Source organism: Ricinus communis, chromosome 1 (genome assembly GCF_019578655.1).
Source record: "Ricinus communis isolate WT05 ecotype wild-type chromosome 1, ASM1957865v1, whole genome shotgun sequence".
In the NCBI taxonomy this organism is placed as follows: domain Eukaryota; kingdom Viridiplantae; phylum Streptophyta; class Magnoliopsida; order Malpighiales; family Euphorbiaceae; genus Ricinus; species Ricinus communis.
The window spans coordinates 15234004-15256120 of NC_063256.1; the positions used below are offsets into that span (position 1 = coordinate 15234004).

General features: G+C 42.5%; 1 non-coding gene and 3 pseudogenes across 1 annotated transcript; 1 reads left to right on the forward strand and 3 right to left on the reverse strand.

Annotated features, from left to right (window-relative positions):
* The first annotated feature begins 376 nt into the window (after nt 1-376).
* Nucleotides 377-483, forward strand: LOC112536508. The gene has a single exon (XR_003080503.1). It is a non-coding gene; the product is annotated as a small nucleolar RNA R71 (small nucleolar RNA).
* A 16675-nt stretch (nt 484-17158) lies between these two features.
* On the reverse strand, nt 17159-17265 carry LOC112536510 (annotated as a pseudogene).
* A 143-nt stretch (nt 17266-17408) lies between these two features.
* LOC112536511 lies at nt 17409-17507 on the reverse strand (annotated as a pseudogene).
* Nucleotides 17508-17870: 363 nt separating this feature from the next.
* The window catches only part of LOC112536507, a 4776-nt pseudogene continuing 529 nt past the window's right edge, over nt 17871-22117 (reverse strand).

Here is a 22117-nt window from a genome sequence, read left to right on the forward strand (position 1 = left end):
TCTATACCCTATTAGCTTACACATATAAAGCAAACATACCTCCCGTAATACAGTCAGACCGAGTGCGTGCCACCACAAAACTCGTGATCTAACGCTTCACGCATGAACTCAAGATTTGGAGTTGGTCAATCTTCTGGTGAAGCTCCACCGAGTCGCCAAGGCTGTCAGAGAATCCACTTGGTTGACCACTCCTTGTCTTCCTGGTCGGATCCTAGAGGATTACCACTGATAATTGTTCATGGCCATTTCCTCTATCAAGTTTTGAGCCTGCTTAGGCATCTTACTGTTTAGCGCTCCACCTGCAGCAGCATCCACCATCTGCCTTGTCGTAATGTTCAACCCATTGTAGAAGGTCTGAACCTGCATCCACACTGGCAATCCGTGATGTGGGCAGCATCTCAAAAGGTCCTTAAACCTCTCCCATGCATCGTACATGCTTTCATCATCAAACTGCACAAAAGAAGATAAGTCATTTCTGAGTTTACCAGTTTTAGCGGGAGGAAAATACTTATATAGAAATTTTTTGGCCAACGCCTTCCAGGTAGTAATCGTCTGCTGTGGAAGAGGTTGCAACCATCTCTTTGCTCTGTCCCTCAAGGAAAATGGAAATAATCTTAGCCGAATGGCATCATCGGTTATTCCATTTATCTTGAATGTGTCACAAATCTCTAAAAAGTTGGAGATATGTGCATTGGGATCCTTGTTGGGCGATCCTGCAAACTGCACGCTCTGCTGGATCATCTGGATAATAGCAGGTCTGACTACACTAGTTCTCCTCCCATCCAAAGATGGTCGAGCAAACTCGTACATCGTCCTCTGATCGTCATCGGCCTAGGGGGTTGTGGTTCTCCATTACGTTAGCTCTATGAACCTGAATTGAAACTCAGACCTCGTCCTCAACTACCTGCAAACGTCATCTCAATAATCTAAGAGAGCGCTTTGGGTCAGATAAGGGTTCTATGGGATTAGGGTTAGAGCTCCTGGTCATAAACTACCTGAAACCGACAATCCAAACAACCACAAATCAAAAAAATAAAATAAAATAAAGAATAAAGAATAAATAAATAAACAAATAATGACTAAAGTAACACAAAAACAATTCACTCTAGTTCACCGTTATAGTTTCCCCGGCAACGGTGCTAAAAACTTGATGGGCTACTTATGCAACCTACACCTAAGGCAGTGAACCTATCGATGCGGCTTAGCACTAGTGAGTATTAAGGTCGTATCCTTATAGATCGGGTGAACCTAGAGTTACTACTGTTCACTATGTTATCTAGTCTGAAATAGAGTGTAAGAAGTCTAAATTAACTAACTAATGATTATGAATGCAAATAATTGAATAAACAGCAACTGATAATCGAAAGACAACCGCAACAAGAGAAACAAACCCAAAGGGGACCTAAGTGATGGAATTCTAAAGGTTGATTTTATAAATTACCAATATTTCTTACCCATGCCTAAGTCTTGAATCGAACTCAGTTCCTCTCTCGAGCTCACGGACTTCCTAAACCTGCACTAACCTAATGGAATCTCTTCCTATCAGATTATTACAGATTAGCATTAAGTGTGATTTAGATTTATTAAGAGTTGTTAATTCTTAATCCGGTGAGTGAATTAACCTTATCTGTAAGTGTTAACTACCAGTTCTTACTATTCAAATTCCAGTTGTAACAAACATTTCTCAATGTCAAGAAACAACCCAAAAGACAATTAATTCAACGTCTCAAATTAACTGAATCAAACTTTATTACTGAATAGCAAAAAGATTGCAAGAATGGCAATTACTATGTTCCACCCATCACACCCCCCCTTAAAAAATTCATTTCAAGGAATTCTAATTTGATTTTTTGCACATATGTTAAGAATAATATAATATACCACCAAACAAATTTAAAAAAAAATTTTGAGCACATTTAGTATTTTTTTATTTTTTAAATAAAAAAATTGAGAAATTCATAAAAAATAGAATTTACATCAAAAAATCACCATTTTTTATGGAGGGCCTTTAGAAAATATGTCAAAATTATTGGAGTTATCGTTGGTACATTTTCTTTCAAAGTGCAAGCTCAACTTGTGAGATATTGGCTTAAATGGCTACTTCGCATGTTGTGATTGGGCTACAATAGACAACCAAGTAGCAAACTTAGCATTCAATGATCCTTTTGATTTCATAAGAATTTTACAACCTTTTTAGGCTCACTAGAATATATCGGGGCTGATAGATTGTTAGCAAAAGGCTATGGAGGCATCAACTGTGGTGGTGGTGGAGTGCCACAGTGCGGGCCTGAAAACTAGCCAAAGGAGGTTCACTGCACCTGATTTCTCACCAAAAGAGCTTCACAGCCGAGGATTCTTGCCCCCACGGGCTGGCATGCCCAGTGCACGATGGAGCTGCGAGGATGCGCTGCCAACACGCGCGCTAGGCTGCGAGGATGCTGGCCAACACGCGCGCTACACTACGAGGATGCGCTGCCAATGACCCCGCACCTGCAAGGATTCTGTCCAATGGGCCCGATGGGCTTGCTGCCTCGGTAATGGGGGGCTGGCACGTGAGGATTCCTCGCTAACTGGCCAGACGGGCGCGCTGGCTCGCGTGCGAGGATTCTCGTCAACGGGTCTGATGAGCGTGCTGGCTTGGGAATAAGGGGCTGGCACGCTTGGATTCCTCGCCAACTGGCCCGACAGGCGCAGTGGCTCACCAGTAGTGGCTGCCTAGGGTGCGAGGATTCTCCCCAATGGGCCAGATGGGCACACTGCCTCAGCAATGTGGGGCTGGCATGCTTGGATTCCTCGCCAACTAGCCCGACGGGCACGCTTGGTCGCCAGCAGTGGCTGCCTAGGGTGCTAGGATTTTCGCCAATGGACCCGATGGGCGTGCTGCCTCGGCAATGGGGGCTGGCATGTGAGGATTCCTCGCCAACTAGCGTGAAAGGCGCGTTGGCTGGCGTGCGAGGATTCTCGCCAATGGGCCATATGGGCGCGTTGCCTCGGCAATGGGGGGTTGGCACGCGAGGATTGCTCATCAACTGGCTAGACGGGCATGCTGGCTCGCTAGCAGTGGCTGCCTGGCGTGTGAGGATTCTCGCCAACGGGCCCGATGGGCGTGCTGCCTCGGCAATAGGGGGCTGGCACGCGAGGATTTTATGCCAACAGGCCCGTGTATGCTGTCACAGCCTGCAGATTTTCCTTTCTCACACAAAGGTTCAGAGGCCCAAAAAGCCTCCAGAGTTCGATATAAAGCAAGGGAGTATTCTAGAACATTCTAGAATCATCTGGAAGAATTTGAGAGCATCTAGTACATTCTAGAATAATCTAGAAGAATGTATAATATGTAGATAAGTATGGAAGTGTGTAGAACATTCTAGATACATAATCTTAGCCATTATATCAAATGTATCCTCACCGTCCATTGAGGAGGTGGAGGCCTATATATAGCTTAGAGAATTCATTTGTAATCATCAAGTGGAAATAAAGCAATTTCTCTCTCTAAAAGCTCTCTAAGCTTTCTTAAGCTCTCTTTTATTCTTCTTGCCATCCTAGCTTGCATTCTGCCTAGCATTCGAAGAGTAAGGTTGACTAGCTTACTTGTCTGCGGGGAGAAAGTAGCTAGTGCCGCACGGTTCGTTGGTAGAAAAGACCAAGCCCGTGACGGTTGGTATCAGAGCAAGTTAAGCACGATCGTTGAAATGGCAAAGATATCGGGAGTAAGTGAGGCTACTAGAGTTTTCAAAGAGCTAAGGCAACCCCATAGTGCGGTTGTGAAGGACCAACCAGAAGCATCCAAGCCACCAAGGAAGGAGAGAGGAAGGTCGAGGGACGTTGTGTCTGACATGGATGCCAGGATTGCCAAGATAGAGCTAGCTGTGGCTGAGGGATAAGATACATTTGGGGACTTAGAGCAACGCATCGAGGAGCTCGAGAATGGAAGAGAAGAGCTTCAAGAAGGGATGCAAGCTGCCTTGAATGAGGGCATGTCCAAGTGTTTAGAACAAACCAAGACCATGGAGAAAACTCTCCTTGCCGAGGTTGTGATGTTGAGGGAAATGCTTGTTGGGATGGTTGTTAGGTTGTTGGAAACCGAGGAAGAACTTATCCTCCGCAACAAGGCAGCTATCCAGTTAGGCTGAAGCATGCCTATGGTAGCCTCTACTCCATCGAAGATAGATGTTTTGGAGCCTAAAGCTTATAAAAGCTCGAGGAACGCGAAGGAAATTGATAACTCCCTATAGAGCTTGGAGCAGTACTTCAAGGCACTTTGCTCAGTAGAAAAAGCCAAGAAGGTTGATGCTGCCGCACTCTTCCTTGAAGATACTGCAATGCTGTGATGGAGAAGGAGGAGTGGTGACATAGAAAAAGGGACATGCACCATCAACTCGTGGGGTGAATTCATGGAAGATTTGAAGAAACAATTCTACCCCGAAAATGCTATTAGAGATGCATGGGTCAAGTTGTAGCGACTCTCATATACGGGAAGCATCAAGGAGTATGTTAAAGAATTCACCGACACACTCCTTGAGATTCCCAACTACACCAATGAAGAAGCCTTGTTTGCATTCACATATAGGTTGTAGGTTTGGCGAAGGTTGGAATTGGAGCACTGTGGTGTCCAAGATCTCAACACTTCCATTGATGTGGCCGAATCCTTGATAGAGATCAGGAGGCAAGATAAGCACAAGCCTGACCAAGAAAGGAACGGCAACGGAAAGGGCGAGGGAGATCGCCACCAGAAAAAGGAAGGCTCCTACGGGTTTGACAAGCCCAGAGAGGGAGGTAACCATGGCAACAAGGATGACAAAGGTGGAGATAAGCCACGTATCAAGTGTTTCTTCTGCGATGGACCGCATAAGGCAAGAGAATGCCCTATGAAGAGCAAGCTCTCTGCGTTGGTCAAAGAAAGGGAGGAACACCAACAAGTGCAAGAGGAATCCAAGATGGGATCGCTATAACTCCTCAGTGCCATCAAAACCAAATTCGAGATGCCTAAAACCGATAGGAAGGGCCAATTGTTCATCGAGACGAAGGTTGGAAGCCGCACAGTAGAAGCATTATTAAATACCGGGGCTGACAACAACTTCCTCAAGGCAAAAGAGGCATAAAGACTTGGCATCAAGGCTGTCAATTCGGCATCGAGTGCGACATGTGGATTTGCGCAAGACGTCAAAGTAAGCCTTGATGAGTGGTCTAGCCTCTTGGACTTTTCCATTATTACAATGGATGATAATGAGATGGTGCTTGGCATAGAATTTTTGGACAAAGTGAATGGCATTTCCACTCCCATTTGCCAACACCATGTATATCTTGGAGCAAGGGAATATTTGTATGGTACCGTTGAAACGAGAAGCCAAGGTAAAAGCCATGAAGATCTTGGCCATGCAACTATCCAAGGGGGTAGAGAAGGCTCAGCCCACATTCCTTGCGGCTCTAAAGGAAGAAGTGGCAATCTTGCCACAAGATGAAGGGCCAAAGGAGATCACAGGAGTCCTAGAAGATTTCAGGACGAATGCTCATGAGTTACCAAAAGCTCCCACCAAGAGAGAGAGGTGGATCGGGAAGATTGAGTCGGTAAAGGTATAAGCCCGCCATGCAAATTCCCTTATAGCATGTCATCCCCTGAGTTCAAAGAGTTGCGGAGGCAACCAAAAGAGTTGTTGGATGCTAGCCACACTTGGGCATCCAAGGCTCCATGCTAGCCACACTTAAACATGAACATGTTTAGCTAGTTTTGTATTCTTCTTGCTATGTTGGCTTAATATTATATTGTTGGATTGTTTGAGTTAGTTTTGTATTCTTCTTGCTTTCAGTATTAATAAGATAATGCATTATTCATGAGACGTTGTGAATTGTGGTGTTTAGATTACTTTATGAGATTGAGAAGTCCATTTGGCAATTGGAATTTTGAATAGCAAGAACTGGTTAATGATCACTTAGAGATAAGGATAATTAACTAGCCGGATTAAGAATTAACAAAGCTTAATAGAGGCGGATTAAAGCTTAATGCTAATTTAAGAATCAATCGTTAGGAAGAGATTCCAACTTTAGGTTATTAGGTTTAGGAATTCATTTAAGAATTCGTCCACGGGTAGCATAATTGGACTCATCAATCCTTTATCTTTTGTTTGATTGCCAACTAGTTTAGGTTCCCTTTGGGTTTGCTTTCTTGTCTTGGTTATTTCATTTATCCATTTATTCCTGCATCTCCCTTAGAACTTAGCTTGTAGCTATTAGTTAGTTTAGAAATTATTCATCATTCATTTTAGGTTAATGTAACAAAGAACAAAGAAGTAGCTCTGGGCTTTCACTTTCACGAGGAATATGACCTTGATACTCGCCATGAGTGCTAGACTGCATCGATAGGTTCACTACCTTAGATTGTAGCTAACACAATTAGGCTATCAAGTTTTTGGCGCCGTTGCCAAGGAATGTTTGAAAACTAGAGTGAAATTTGCTATTTGTTAATTTAGCCATCTTTTTATTATTATTTTATGGTTTTTATTATTATTTTTTCATTTATTTATTTAGTTTATTTTATTTGTACATATTTATTTAGTTTAAGTTTATGATTTAGGTAGTGAATGATAAGGAGGTTCAATGCTAAATTCAAACTCTTTGTATGATGCGTTAGAGAATGAGATCAGGAACCAAGAGAGTCCTAAAAATTGGGACACCCGTGCAGCCTTAACAGCTCGAGTGGAATCGTTTTGCAGGGCTACCGATCAACTCTCCACTACCATCCTTTCATCTCAAGATTTTTGTGAAATCTATTGTGGTCTACATTTGAGTAATGATTGTCCATTGTATAGTGATGTTGCTCATTGTTCTTATAACTTATACGGGAAGCTGGCTAAATAACTCGCATGAAAGCACCTACAATCAAGAATGGAGCACTCATTCACCCTTTGGATGGAGGTTAGATGGCCAAGAACGACCAGGATTTCAGCAACTACATCAGTAGCCTAATCCACCTTCAACTCAAGATGAAGAGTCAGTGTTAGAGGAGCTGATGCTGAGGTTCATTGCAAGTCTTGATGATAGATTTCAACAAACATAGAGGGTACTTTGATAGGCTATTTGTGTTAGCTATAATCTAAGGCAGTGTACCTATCGATGCAGTCTAGCACTAATGGCGAGTATCAAGGTCGCATTCCTCAAGAAAGTGAAAGCCCAGAGTTACTCCTTTGTTCTTTGTTATATTAACCTAAAATGAATGATGAATAATTTATAACCTAACTAATAGCTACAAGCTAAGTTCCAAGGGAGATGCAGGAGTAAATGGATAAATGAAACAACCAAGACAAGAAAGCAAACCCAAAGGGAACCTAAACTAGTTGGCAATCAAACAAAAGATAAAGGATTAATGATTCCAATTCTGCTACCTGTGGACGAATTCTTAACTTAATTCGGTTTCTCTCTCGAGATAACCGAATTCCTAAACCTAATAACCTAAAGTTGGAATCTCTTCCTAACGATTGATTCTTAAATTAGAATTAAGCTTTAATCCGCCTCTATTAAGCTTTGTTAATTCTTAATCCGGCTAGTTAATTATCCTTATCTCTAAGTGATTATTAACCAGTTCTTGCTATTCAAAATTCCAATTGCTAAATGGACTTCTCAATCACATAAAGCAATCTAAACACCGCAATTCACAACGTCTCATGAATAATGCATTATCTTATTAATACTGAAAGCAAGAAGAATACAAAACTAACTCAAACAATCTAACAATATAATATTAAGCCAACATAGTAAAGAAATCCCAATGGATTTAATCAATCTAGCTAAACATGTACATTATCAAAACCCACAAGAACTCAATTACAACAATGAGTAAAGGTAGAGAAACCCGATTACACCCTTGGATGAGAGTAAACAGCCCCAATTCCTATTGCTCGAATTGAATCGATTCTTGTTCCTCTTGCACAGATTGAAACCAATCAATGAACCTCGCCCAATCTTTGATCTTTAAAGGGAATCCGATTTAAACCTCGGTCCAAGTCTCCTTTTTCCTTGGTTCCAACTCAGAAAACCCTTAGAGAGAGAAAAATTACGGTTTGGGACGTTCTTCCCCCGTTCTTTTCCTTCCTTTCCTCTTGCTCTTTCTTTTAATTAATATCACCGCGAATATGGTTGTGTTCCTAGCCGTGTTGGGAACACGACCAGTGTTAAAACCAACACGGCCATGTTCAGATTAGGGATGCGCAAACTCGACTTGTTTCGGCAACTTTGACCTCCAATTCTGCTACAATTCTTCCCTTTATCGCTCTTTCACTTCTTTTGGACCTAAAGCATACAAACAAACGCTGATTTAGATTAGCATTAAGCGTGATTTAAATCTATTAAGAGTTGTTAATTCTTAATCCGACGAGTGAATTAACCTTATCTCTAAGTGTTAACTACCAGTTCTTTCTATTCAAATTCCAATTATAACAAGCATTTCTCAATGTCAAGAAACAACCCAAAAGACAATTAATTCAATGTCTCAAATTAACTGAATCAAACTTTATTACTGAATAGCAAAAAGATTACAAGAATGGCAATTGCAAATCTAACAACTAGGCACAATCCATCAACAATAAAGAGCCCAATGGGTTCAAAAGATCTAGCTACTCATGTTCATAGTTAAAGCAAAATAAGGAATAAATAAGGAAAAGAAAATTGAAAGCATGTACACCCTTCTCTTTCAAGTTGGATGAGAAACCCTAATTTTCCAATCCAAAATATCAAACCCTAATTTGCCTCTTGAATGCTCCTAAATCTTGTTTTGATCTTCAAATCGATGTTGAAAATAAGTGTAATCCTCCCTCAATTAATGAATTTGATCTCCCAAAGTCGACAATTGAGGCCTAGAAAACAAGTGAATTGAGTGTATATTGGAATTAGGTCAGAGAAATCGAGCCTCTACTCACCAAATCAAATTTTTGCCTATATAGTCTCTTCAAAGATGCCCAGTGGTCAAGCCCGTCCCGCCAAAGATGGGTGGACTCCAGCCATGGTCAAGCTTCTGCGCCGGTCGACCAAGAGTCCAGTCACGAACCTAAGGGTTCCGTTGTGTTGACCTCTTCCAAACCGTGCCCAAGCCGGTGCTGAGCCACCACGGGCTATGGTGGCTACGGAAACTGTGCTAAAAGGCACTCTTGGAGGGCAGCTAGTTGGCAATTCAGGATGGCCGAAGTCCAGGCCATGCTCAACCCTCGAGGTGCTAGTCCTCGTCCAATTTGATGGATTCTGGTCCATAATCATGCGTATTTCCCTCGATTGTTGATAGTGTCCTTCGGAAATGACCTGAAACGTGAAAGGAAACAAAAGACAGGTGATTCTAGCATAAAACGAGATAATCATGCACAAGAATGTAAACAATTGGGCATGAAAACATGTGTAGCATGATGCCTATCAAACATCATCAACCCTATATGATGCCCGAGCATGTAGCTCATCTCCTGCCTCAATACAAGCATAAGCCCAAGCTAGACATGTATCGTCGACCGGATCAAAACTCCTCGCAATACGGAGTGCGCATAAGCTTCTGCGAGATGAGGTCGGGCAATACAATTGAATGACATGCCCTCTCAGTGCAACACTTGCCTAATAACACGCCTAAGCTCAGAGCTTCTCTCCATCCTTAATATAAGCATGCGCGGGTGCAAGATTTGCATCGTCGAAAGGATCAAAACTACATGCATTGGACGACCGAGCACTGCAGCTCATCTCTAGCCTTAACACAAGCACGGGCCCATGCAAGAAATGTATCATCGACCGTATCCAAACTCCTCATAATAGGGAGTGCGCATAAGCTTCCGCGACACGAGGTCAGGCAATACAATTGAATGACCTGCCCTCTCAGTGCAACATCTGCCTAATAACACGCCCAAGCTCGGAGATCATCTCCACCCTTAACATAAGCATACATTCATGCAAGATCTGCATCGTCGGTAAGATATGACCTTGTATGCCCATGCAAGGCAAATCCCAGAATTTGTGCCTCGACCGAAGGGGACGTCGCCTCATGCGTCGGCATGCAGCAAGGTTGCCTATTGCTTGGTTTTGGGCATCTTATGACAAAGCACCGCCCACACCGTGCATTGACAACCTATTAGCATGCTCTTGCATAGGGTTGGGCCCCAATAACTTTGGTTGGATCTTCCATCCACGACGACCTCGCCTACTACCATCACAACCGTGATAAAATCCCCACAATTTATTCGAGCTCGGCGTCGATTCGGCCCAGGGCTATTATAGGCTACACAACACCTTGATGCCTCACCTATAATAAGAAAACAAATCCCCATGTATGCCTAAAGCAAGGGCGATGCCCATGCTCACCATGTACCGCGAACTTTTTCGACATCCGGGACGAGGCGGAGGGAGCTAGGGTGTTTGCGGGCCAATTTCGTGGATACCAATGCCTATCTTGCAGCCCAGACATGCCCCCGTGCCTAGGCTCCCCAGCCAGCCTGGGAGGATGAGGCATACTGCACCCCCCTAAAGAGGCTAAGAAGCATGTTGAAGTCTATCAGGAGGAGACATCAAAATGTTCCACCCATCACACCCCCCCTTAAAAAATTCATTTCAAGGAATTTTAATTTGATTTTTTGCACATATGTTAAAAAAATTGTGAGCAAATTTAGTATTTGTTTTGATTTTTAAATATTAGAAACTGAGAAATTCATAAAAAAAAGAATTTACATAAAAAAATCACCATTATTTGTGGAGGGCCCTTAAAAAATATGTCAAAATTATTGAAGTTATCATTGGTACATTTTCTTTAAAAGTGCATGCTCAACTTGTGAGATATTGGCTTAAATGGCTACTTTGCATGTTGTGATCGGGCTACAATAGACAACCAAGTAGCAAACTTAGCATTCAATGATCCTCTCGATTTCATAAGAATTTTACAACCTTTTTAGGCTCCCTAGAATATATTGGGGCTAATAGATTGTTAGGAAAAGGCTGTGGAGGCATCAAATGTGGTGGTGGCGGAGTGCCGCAGCACAGGCCCGAAAACTAGCCAAAGGGGGTTTACTGCACCTGATTTCTCGCCAAAAGAGGTGCACAGCCGAGGATTCTTGCCCCCACGGGCTGGCACGCCCAGCGCACGATGGAACTACGAGGATGCGCTGCCAACATGCCTGTAACTGCGAGGATGCCCTGCCGATGCTGTCACAGCCTGCAAGTTTCCCCTTCTCTCACGAAGGTTTAGAGGCCCAAGAAGCCTCTTGAGTATGCTAGAAAGCAAGGGAGGATTCTAGAACATTCTAGAATCATCTAGAAGCATCTAGAACATTCTATAATAATCTAGAAGCATGTATAATGTGTAGATAAGTATGGAGGTGTGTAGAACATTCTAGATACTTAATCTTAGCCATTAGATCAAATGTATCCTCACCGTCCATTGAGGAGGTGGAGACCTATATATAGCTTAGAGAATTCATTTGTAATCATCAAGGAGAATCAAGAAGAAATATAGCAATTTCTCTGTCTCAAAGCTCTCTAAGCTTTCATAAGCTCTCTTTTGTTCTTCTTGCCATTTTAGCTAGCATTTTGCCTAGCATTCGAAAAGTAAGGCTGACTAGCTTACTTTTGGCTAAAGTAACAAATAGCAAATTTCCCTCTAGTTTTCAAACATTCCCCGACAATGGCGCCAAAAACTTGATGGACTATTTATGGTAGCTACAATCTAAGGCAGTGAACCTATCGATGCAGTCTAGCACTCATGGCGAGTATCAAGGTCGTATTCCTCGGGAAAGTGAAAGCCTAGAGTTACTTCTTTGTTCTTTGTTATATTAACCTAAAATAAATGATGAATAATTTCTAAACTAACTAATAGCTACAAGCTAAGTTCTAAGGGAGATGCAGGAATGAATGGATAAATGAAATAACCAAGACAAGAAAGCAAACCCAAAGGGAACCTAAACTGGTTGGCAATCAAACAAAAGATAAAGGATTGATGAGTCTAATTATGCTACCCGTGGATGAATTCTTAACTGAATTCGGTTTCTCTTCGAGATAACTGAATTCCTAAACCTAATAACCTAAAGTTGGAATCTCTTCCTAACGATTGATTCTTAAATTAGCATTAAGCCTTAATCCGCCTCTATTAAGCTTTGTTAATTCTTAATCCGACTAGTTAATTATCCTTATCTCTAAGCGATTATTAACCAGTTCTTGCTATTCAAAATTCCAATTTCCAAATGGACTTCTCAATTACACAAAGCAATCTAAACACACAATTCACAATGTCTCATGAGTAATGCATTATCTTATTAATATTGAAAGCAAGAAGAATACAAAACTAACCTAAACAATCGAACAATATAATACTAAGCCAACATAGTAAAGAAATCCCAATCGATTTAATCAATCTAGCTAATCATGTTCATTATCAAAATCCACAAGAATTCAATGACAACAATGAGTAAAAGTAGAGAAACCCGATTACACCCTTGGATGAGAGTAAACAGCCCCAATTCCTCTTACTCGAATCAAATCAATTCTTGTTCCTCTTGCTCGATTTGAAAACCAATCAACGAACCTCATCCAATCTTCAATCCTTGAAAGGAATCCGATTAAAACCTTGATCCAAGTCTCCTTTTCCCTTGGTTCCAGCTTAGAAAACCCTTAGAGAGAGAACTATTAGGGTTTGGGATGTTCTCCCCTGCTCTCCTTCTTCTTTTACTCTCTTTTTTCTTTTAATTAATTCCCCCTGTATGCTTGACCGGTATGTTGATGCCTGTGTTCCCAACCACTAGTCGGTGTTTATGCCCGTGTTACTCTAATGTACGTGCTCCCTAAGAACTTCTTTTCTTTGATGTTTGATGCACCCAACCGGCCATATGTTGGTGCCCGTGTTGAACACGGCCAATGTTGAAACTAACACGGCCATGTTGACTTCCTCATGCGCACATTTAAACATTTGGCGACTTTGACGTCCAATTATGCTCCAATTCTTCCCTTTACCATTCTTTGACTTCTTCTGGACCTAATGCACATAAACAGACGCATAGGGTGAGTGTTGGGACCAATTCACATCCAAATGTCCATAAAATCAATCTTAAAAACCCCATTTAGATATGTGTATTTTACGCACATCAGCAAATCACAAAAAGAAATTCCAACATAAGGGTAAAGGAACGATAAATGTAAAGAATGGTATAATTGAAGTGTATAGGTGTAGATTATGAAGAAAAGGTTCAGGTTAAAACTGGCTAAATAATGGAAACAGAAGGGGGTAGGCTTTCGGTCAAATGTGGTGAATTCTAAATCGCCCAAATCATCTCATGGCATTCACAATATTCATGTAACTTCAACAGACATTACAAAGCAAGTTCTAGAAGCAAAGTCAAGTACAATGCACACTCAAACAAGAAATATAAAGAGCATAAGTATAATGAATGCTCAACAGGCTCAAAATCTCACTTTGAGGTATGGTATTAGGTGCACTTGGTTCGCAACATCATTAATTGAATCATTACTTAAGAAACACATGCATATGACATTATCAACGTTCTAAGTTAAAATTCAAAAATTAAAAAAACAATTAAATAACACCGGTTTAACCCGGCAGGGCTAATGTGTAAAACACCATCAAATTGTTTTCCAAGGACAATGAACAACAAAGAAAAGTAACTACAATTCTATAAATCAAGTCATCAATCAGCTCAAAAACAGCATACTCAAGTGCATAAATACACAGTGTCCTAACATCCCCTAAAAATACACAACACCTAGCGATAGCAATTTCAGATATATCTAAAAACCATATGAGAGAGTAGGATTATAAGGTTTACCCAGAACCACCACACACTTGAAGAACACAATGTTCTCAGTGTAAAATGTTATGGATACCCCGCATGGAATGCTCAACTAAGAGAACAAAGGCAATACAATCAAGTGCATGACATGTATGAAAAATAAGGTAAATAAATGTAGAAAAATAAAAAGATCTAGGGGACTGCCCTGATCATCCATCGAGGATGATGTAGTGGAAATTCAGTGCCTTCTTGGTAGAATCTGAAAATAATAAAATAAAGAAATAATCAAATTGATAATAATGATTAAATAAAATATGAAAACTTAAAACCAATAAAATGTTTCAAAATGAAAGGGTAAAATATTAAAAATGAAAAATAGAATTTAGGGTGCCTCCCAAAAGCGCTTCTTTTTGATGTGATGAGTCTTCTTAGCTGGACTCATGGTGAAAAGCAAACGGGCGTGATCAACGACCATCCATCCTTCTTCTAAGAAAATGGCTTCAAGTATCCGCTTAGAGGGATAATCATCAATTTCCTCTTCCCATTTGTCAAGCAAGTTTGCCGATATGATGGGCAAAACTCGCTCCTCATATAATTGCACATAGTCATGATGCTCTAGGGGCTCTTCCAATTTGAAAGCTAAAGTTTCACCAATTGGAAGTATCGACGGTTGGGAAATTTCTTCAGGAATGTCAAAGGTTTTCTCTAGTCCTTGTCTTGGTTCACTGGCCAGAAGAAACTCGAGCTCGTCCAAGACTTCTTCATTGGATAACTCGTGCTCATCTTCCACCATTGAAGGGACTTGTGAAAAATCCACCAAAAATTCCTTTAACTGCAACTTAGCATCATTAACTGTACATTCCTGTTGATAGTCTTTCAGAGGGATTATGTTCGCCTGTTCCTTTTCTAGTTCCATCTCCATGTTCAAGAAATCATCCTGCACAAAAGCATCATCATCAAACATACTAGATAAACTAGAAAATTCTCACCTGAACGCAAAGTGATGGCGCTCAAATGTTCCTCGGATTCAGTAGCGTTTGATGGAGTTCCCCATTATTCTACCGCCAGTAACTTGAAGATCAAGCCTACTTGATGCTCTATGTTCTCAATTAAGGCTTGTTGACTTTCAAGTACCCTCTCTGTTTGTTGGAATCTATCATCAAGACTAGCAATGAACCTCATCATCAGCTCCTCTGACACTAACTCTTCATCTTGAGTTAAGATTAGGCTGCTGATGTAGTTGCTGAAATCTTGGTGGTTCTTAGCCATCTAAGCTCCATCCAAAGGGTGAATGAGTTCTCCATTCTTGATTGTAGGTGCTTTCATACGAGTTCTTTAGCTAGCTTCCCATATAATTCACCTATTCAAAGTTATAAGAATAATGAGCAATATCACTATACAATGGACAATCATTACTCAAATGTAGACCACAATGGATTTCATAAAAAACTCAAGAGAAAAGGATGGGAGTGGAGAGTTGATCGGTAGCCCTGCAAAACGATTCCAATCGAGCTGCTAAGGCTGCATGGGTGTCCCAATTTTTAGCACTCTCTTGGTTTCTGATCCCATTCTCCAACACGTCATACAAAGAGTTTGAATTTAGCATTGAACCTCCTTATCATTTCACTACCTGAATCATAAACTTGAACTAAACAAATATGTACAAAAATAAAATAAAATAAATATATAACCAAATAATAAAAAACATTTTGGCTAAAGTAACAAATAGCAAATTTTTCTCTAGTTTTCAAACATTCCTAGGCAACGGCGCCAAAAACTTGACGGACTATTTATGGTAGCTACAATCTAAAGCAGTGAACCTATCAATGCAGTCTAGCACTCATGGCGAGTATAATTGTCTCAGCACGGCTGTGGTCAGGAGTCCAGGCCGTGCTGAACATTCAGATCTCAATAATTAGGGTTTCTTCATAGCCGTGTCCCCGCCAGTGCTGAGCCACCACGGGCCGTGCTGGAGGCCGTGGCGGCTACGGAAACCGTGCCCAAAGTGCCATGTTTTGAAGACCAAAAGCACATGGTTGGTCACGGCTAGAGTCCAGGCCCTAGTAATCAGCACGGCCTTGACCTAGGCCGTGCTCAATGTATGCACTGCGAGCTCTTATCCGATCTTGATGAATTCCCGTCTATTTTCGCATGTATTGATCTATAATTGCTCAAATACTGATGATGGTCCTATAAATTCTCCTGAAATGCAAAAGAACGCAAAACACGGATGATCTTGGAATAAAAGCACAATAATTGCTGAAGAAAATACGCAATAATATGCAAGCAAATATGTGTAAAACTATGCATATCAGTAAGGCTGACTAGCTTACTTGTCTGCAGGGAGAAAGTAGCTAGTGCCGCACGGTTCGTTTGTAGAAAAGACCAAGCCCGTGACAATACGGGCGCTAGGCTACGAGGATGCTGGCCAACGCGTGCGCTAAGCTGCAAGGATGCACTGCCAACGGGCCAATTCTCGCCACTAGGCCTGATGGCCTCGGCAATGTGGGGCTGGCACACGAGGATTCCTCCCAACCGCCGACTTCGACACATCGGCCGGTACGCGAGGGTTTCGCCAACGGGCCCCGCGCCTCTCGCAATAGGGGGGCTGGCACGCTGCGATTCCTTGCCAACTAGCCCGACGGGCGCCACGCTTCGCAATCCAAGGCTAGCACGCAGGATTCTCGCCAACTGCCCTAGCTGCATGGGTCGCCTAGCGTGCGAGGATTCTCCCAACGGCCCGGGCGCCAGACGGCAATGGGGCCGGCACGTGAGGATTCTTCGCTAATCGGGCTGAGGGTGGCGCTACGCTCGCCAAGAGTGGTGCTCGGCTACTGGCGCAGGATTCTCTCCACCCAGGCCCGGCTGGCGACCTGTGAACGGGCTAGCACGCGAGGATTTTATGCCAATAGGCCCGTGCATGCAAGTTGGCTCGCTAGTGGTGTCTGGCGGGTGTGCGATGCTAATCGCCAGCAGGCCCATCAGGATTTATTGGTGACGCAGCACGGGCCCGTCAAGATTTTTCAGTGATATAGTACAGGCGAAGGAAAGTTTTGAAGCGAAGTTGCTTGCTTACAGACCTTTATGCCGAAAATAGTCAAAATTATGCACTTTTTGGCTGGGAGCACACCCCCATGACATTGCCCGTGATTCTTAGTCCGAATGAATGTTTGGGCTGTGATGTGGTTCCTCGAGAAATTTTCAAGGGATTCTCCAATCCTATAATGTGGTTCCTCAAGAAATTCTGAAAGGAATAGGTTCGCTAGAGTTCACATTTCTTTTTCTCTAAAGACCCAAATCAAATTTAAGCTCAAGAGGAACTGGTTAATCCAATAATTTATCAAAAACCAATGATAAATCCACTGATAGCAAATACAAATGAATTAAACATAATTTAATTAGAATGAGAGATGGATCAGTTTTTTGGCTTGAATTCTCTTTTAATAAAGAAAAAGAGAAATAAAAACGCTTAGTTTGTTCAGCATCGATCATCTAAGGAAATAATCATCACTTCCATCCCATTCCATTCTAAGTGATACCAACTAATTAATTATTTCTCCATCAGATGATAGAATTTCAATTTAAAAACCCATTTTCTCTTTAACTCAATAAAGAAAAACTCTAAATAAATAATTTTGGTATGACAAAACAAAAATAAAGAAGGATCAGAAATCTGGCTTGGACTCCCAAAATATATTGAGAGAAAATTGCTCAGTATATTCACCTTCAATCATTTGGGAAAATAATCATCACCTCACACCTCTATTTATATCTAATTTACTCAATAACTTTGAAATAATTAATTGATTTCTTAAGCATCCATAGTGTAGGGAACTTGCCTGCAGCACTAGTTAGAATAGAACTTGGATGTGAGCTCAAGTCCGCTGAGTTTGTAGAATTACTTAGGATTTTGGGACTTGGCCCCCATGCTGCGTAGTGTGGGGGACTTGCATGCAGCACTGGCTAGAACTTAGATGTGTTCTTAAGTCCACTGAGTTTGTGGAATTACTTAGGATTTTGGGACTTGGGACTTCGGGGATTCTTGGACCTTGGAGCGCGGAACCTCAGGGCCCTTTTTTTAAGAATAAATGTTTGATTTTGCATGTGGGGAGGAGGTAAGGGATGAATCAGAGTGACGAAGGGCTGAATCTCAGTGGATTGTGGCAGTAAGGCCACTCTACCACTTACAATACCCCGTCGCGTATTTAAGTCATCTGCAAAGGATTCAATTCGCCGCCCTATGGAAATTGTAATTCAAGGCGGCCCGCGCGGCTCGTTCTTTGCGAGGGCTTAGCCAACGACACGTGCCTTTAGGGGCCGGAGGGCCCCTACTGCTGGTCGACAAACGAGCAGTGGACAATGCGTCGCTTCTAGCCTGGATTCTGACTTAGAGGCTTTCAGTCATAATCCAGTGCACGGTAGCTTCGCGCCACTAGCTTTTCAACCAATTGCAATGACCAATTGTGCGAATCAACGGTTCCTCTCATACTAGGTTGAATTCCCATTACGACACAATCATCAAGATAAACTAACCTGTCTCACGACCAGCCTAAACCCACCACGCTCCTTATCGGGTGAACAATCCAACACTTGGTGAATTCTTGATGTGCGTAAAATATACACAGCTAATTGGGGTTTTTAAGATTGATTTTATGTACATTTGGATGTGAATTGGTCCCAACACTCACCCTATGCATCTATTTGTGTGCATTAGGTCCAAAAGAAGTCAAAGAATGACAAAGGGAAGAATTAGAGCATAATTGAATGTCAAAGCTGCTAAAACAAGCTAAGTTTGCGCATGAGAAAGCTGGACACGGCCGTGTTGGTTTTAACACTAGCCGTGTTCCCAACACAGGCACCAAAACGAGCTGTGTTGGATGCATTTGACAAAAGAAGCATTAAAGAGCACGACCATAAAGACTAACAGGGCCATCAGCATGGGGCTGTGTTCCCAACACGCCCACTAATACATGTCATGTTCCCAACACGAGCATTAACATAACCATGTTCACGACAACTGGACAAATTAATTTAAAAAGAAAGAAAAGAGGAAAAGGGAGGCAACTAGGGTTAGAATGTCCCAAACTCATATTTTTCTCTCTCCAAGGGTTTTTTGAGCTGGAACTAAGAAAAAAGGAGACTTGGATCAAGGTTTCAATTGGATTCTCTTCAAAGATCAAAGATTGGTGAGGATCGTCGATTGGTTTCAATCTGAGTAAAAGGAACAAGAATCGATCCAAGATTGGGCAAGAGGAATTGGAGCTGTTTACTCTCATCCAAGGGTGTATTTGGGTTTCTCTACCTTTACTCATTTTTGTAATTGAATTCTTGTGGGTTGTGATGATGAACATGATTAGCTAAACTTGTTAACCCATTGGGGTTCTTTATCTAGGGATTTTTGTACTTAAATATTGAATTGAATGTATTAATTGTCAATATTGGTTTGCAATGGAAGTGTTTATTGATTTGTTCTTCACATCTTGTTGAATGATTTTTGAAATTTGAATGATCTTGAGAAAGACGTTTAGGTTTGGATTGTCCTTTACAACCTAGAATTGAATTCGCCTAGAGATAGAGTGTTCGTTCTACCGGATTGAGAATTAACAACTCTCAATAGTGTTAATTGGTACATAATGCTAATTTGGATAATTAGAGTTAGGAAGAGATTTCAACCTAATTAATTTAAATTAAGATGTTAGTGTCCTAGAGAAAGGCGTTAATTGCGTAGAGATTTCCCCACGGAAATTGAATTCAATCAATCAATTCCACCTTTAGTTTCCATTCCCCAGAGACAAGAATTCCCAAGGGGTTATTCCTTTACTTGAATTAATCCTTCCCTAGTAGCCGTAGTTAGACAACAATTGGAGTAGCTATTAGTTAATTTAGGAATTATTCATCAATGCCATTTTTTATATTAGATAGCCGAGAAGATTGAGTAGGTTTAGGTTCACACGTTCTTTGGGGAATACGACACTTGGTACTCGCCATTAGCTATACTCCATCGATAGGTACACTGCCTTAGGTCGTAGTCTTGCTTGACTTAGCAACCATCAAGTTTTTTTTTCTTGTATATATAATCTATTCTGCTTCACAATGATAGGAAGAGCTAACATTGAAGGATCAAAAAGCAACGTCGCTATGAATGGTTGGCTGCCACAAGCCAGTTATCCCTGTGGTAACTTTTCTGACACCTCTAACTTCAAATTTTGAAGGTTTAAACGATCGATAGGCCATGCTTTCACGATTCGTATTTGTACTGGAAATCAGAATCAAACAAGCTTTTACCCTTTTGTTCCACATGAGATTTTTGTTCTCGTTGAGCTCATCCTAGGATACCTTCGTTATCTTTTAACAGATGTGCTACCCTAGCCAAACTCTCCACCTGACAATGTCTTTCGCTCGGATTGGCCGCCGAAGCGACCTTGGGTCTAAAAAGAGGGGCGTAGGCTCGCCTCCGATTCACAGAATAAGTAAAATAACATTAAAAGTAGTGGTATTTCACCATCGCTGATTAAGGCTCCCAGTTATCCTACACCTCTCAAGTCATTTCAAAAAGTCAGACTAGAGTCAACCTCAACAGAGTCTTCTTTCTCTGCTGAATCCGCCAAGCCCATTCCCTTGGCTATGGTTTCGCTAGATAGGAGACAGGGACAATGGGAATCTTGTTAATCCATTCATGTACGTCACTAATTAGATGACGAGGAATTTGGCTACCTTAAGAGAGTCATAGTTACTCCCGTCATTTACCCGTGCTTGGTTGAATTTCTTCACTTTGACATTCAGAGCACTAGGCAAAAATCACAATGGGTGAGCATCCGCAAGGACCATCGCAATGCTTTGTTTTAATTAAACAGTCGAATTCCCCTTGTCCGTACTAGTTATGAGTCGATCGCTCTACGCCGGAAGGCCCTCAAGAGGGCTCCCAATCTGGCCCGGTTGACACACTCCACGATTCGACCCGGGTCAGCTGAGCGAGCAGCTCTAGCGAAGTCACGACAAAAATCGGTTCGAATCGCAACCTCGGGCCCACCCCTCAGAGCCAATCCTTTTCCCAAGGTTATGGATCCATTTTGTCAACTTTTCTTGCCTACATTGTTTCATTGACCAAAGGCTGTTCACCTTGGACACCTGATGCGGTTATGAGTACGACTGGGCTTGGATGGCACTCGGTCCTCCAGATTTTCATGGGCCGCCGGGGGCGCACTGGACACCATGCGACATGCGTTGCTCTTCCAACTACTGGACCCTACCTCCGATTGAGTCGTTTTTGAGTTGGACGGGCTGTTAAACAGAAAAGATAACTCTTTCAAAGGCCCCCGCCTACGTCTCCGGACTCCCTAATGTTGCCATCAGTCGCCACGTCCCTGTTCGGGAATTTTAACCCGATTCCATTTCAAAGTTCGCGCGCGGACGCGCTGTCGGACAGGCTTCCCCCGTCTCTTAGGATCGACTAACCCATGTGCAAGTGTCGTTCACATGGAACCTTTCCCCTCTTCGGCCTTCAAAGTTCTCATTTGAATATTTTCTACTACCACCAAGATCTGCACTGACGGCCGCGCCCTGGGTTTTGTAGCGACCGCCATGCCCTTCTACTCATCGGGGCCTAGCTCTTGCCCCGATGGCCGGGTATAGGTTGTGCGCTTAAGCGCCATCCATTGTCGGGGCTAGTTGATTTGGCAGGTGACTTGTTACACACTCCTTAACGAATTTTGATTTCCATGACCATCGTCCTGTTGTCTTAATCGACCAACTTTGTGGGTTCTAGGTTAGCGCGTAGTTAGGCACCGTAACCCGGCTTCCTGCTCATCCCGCATCTGCCTCGCTTACTCAAAATGGCCCATTGAGCTCGATCTCCGTGGGTCTGCGGCTACAATAAAGCACGGTGCGTCTGCCCCTACCTAGTTAAAGTTTGAGAATAGGTTGAGGGGGTTGCACCCTAATGCCTCTAATCATTGGCTTTACCCGATAGAACTCGTCCCGAGCTCCAGCTATCCTGAGGGAAACTTCAGAGGGAACCACCTACTAGACGATTCGATTAGTCTTTCGGCCCTATACCCATGTCAGACGAACAATTTGCACGTCAAGATTACCGCGGGCCTCCACCAGAAGTTTTCCGTCACCGCCAGCATAGTTCACCATCCGCCGGGTCCTGGCGGACGTATATGCCTCACCGAACCCTTCTCAAAAGATCAAGGTCGGTCGGTGCAACCCATAAGGGGATCCCGCCAGCTTCCTTATGCCTTATGGGTTTACTCGCCCATCGACTCGCACACATGTCGGACTCCTTGGTCCGTGTTTCAAGACGGGCCGAATGGGGAGCCTACCGGTCGACGCAGTGTCAGCACGCAGCGATGCGACAACATCTCACC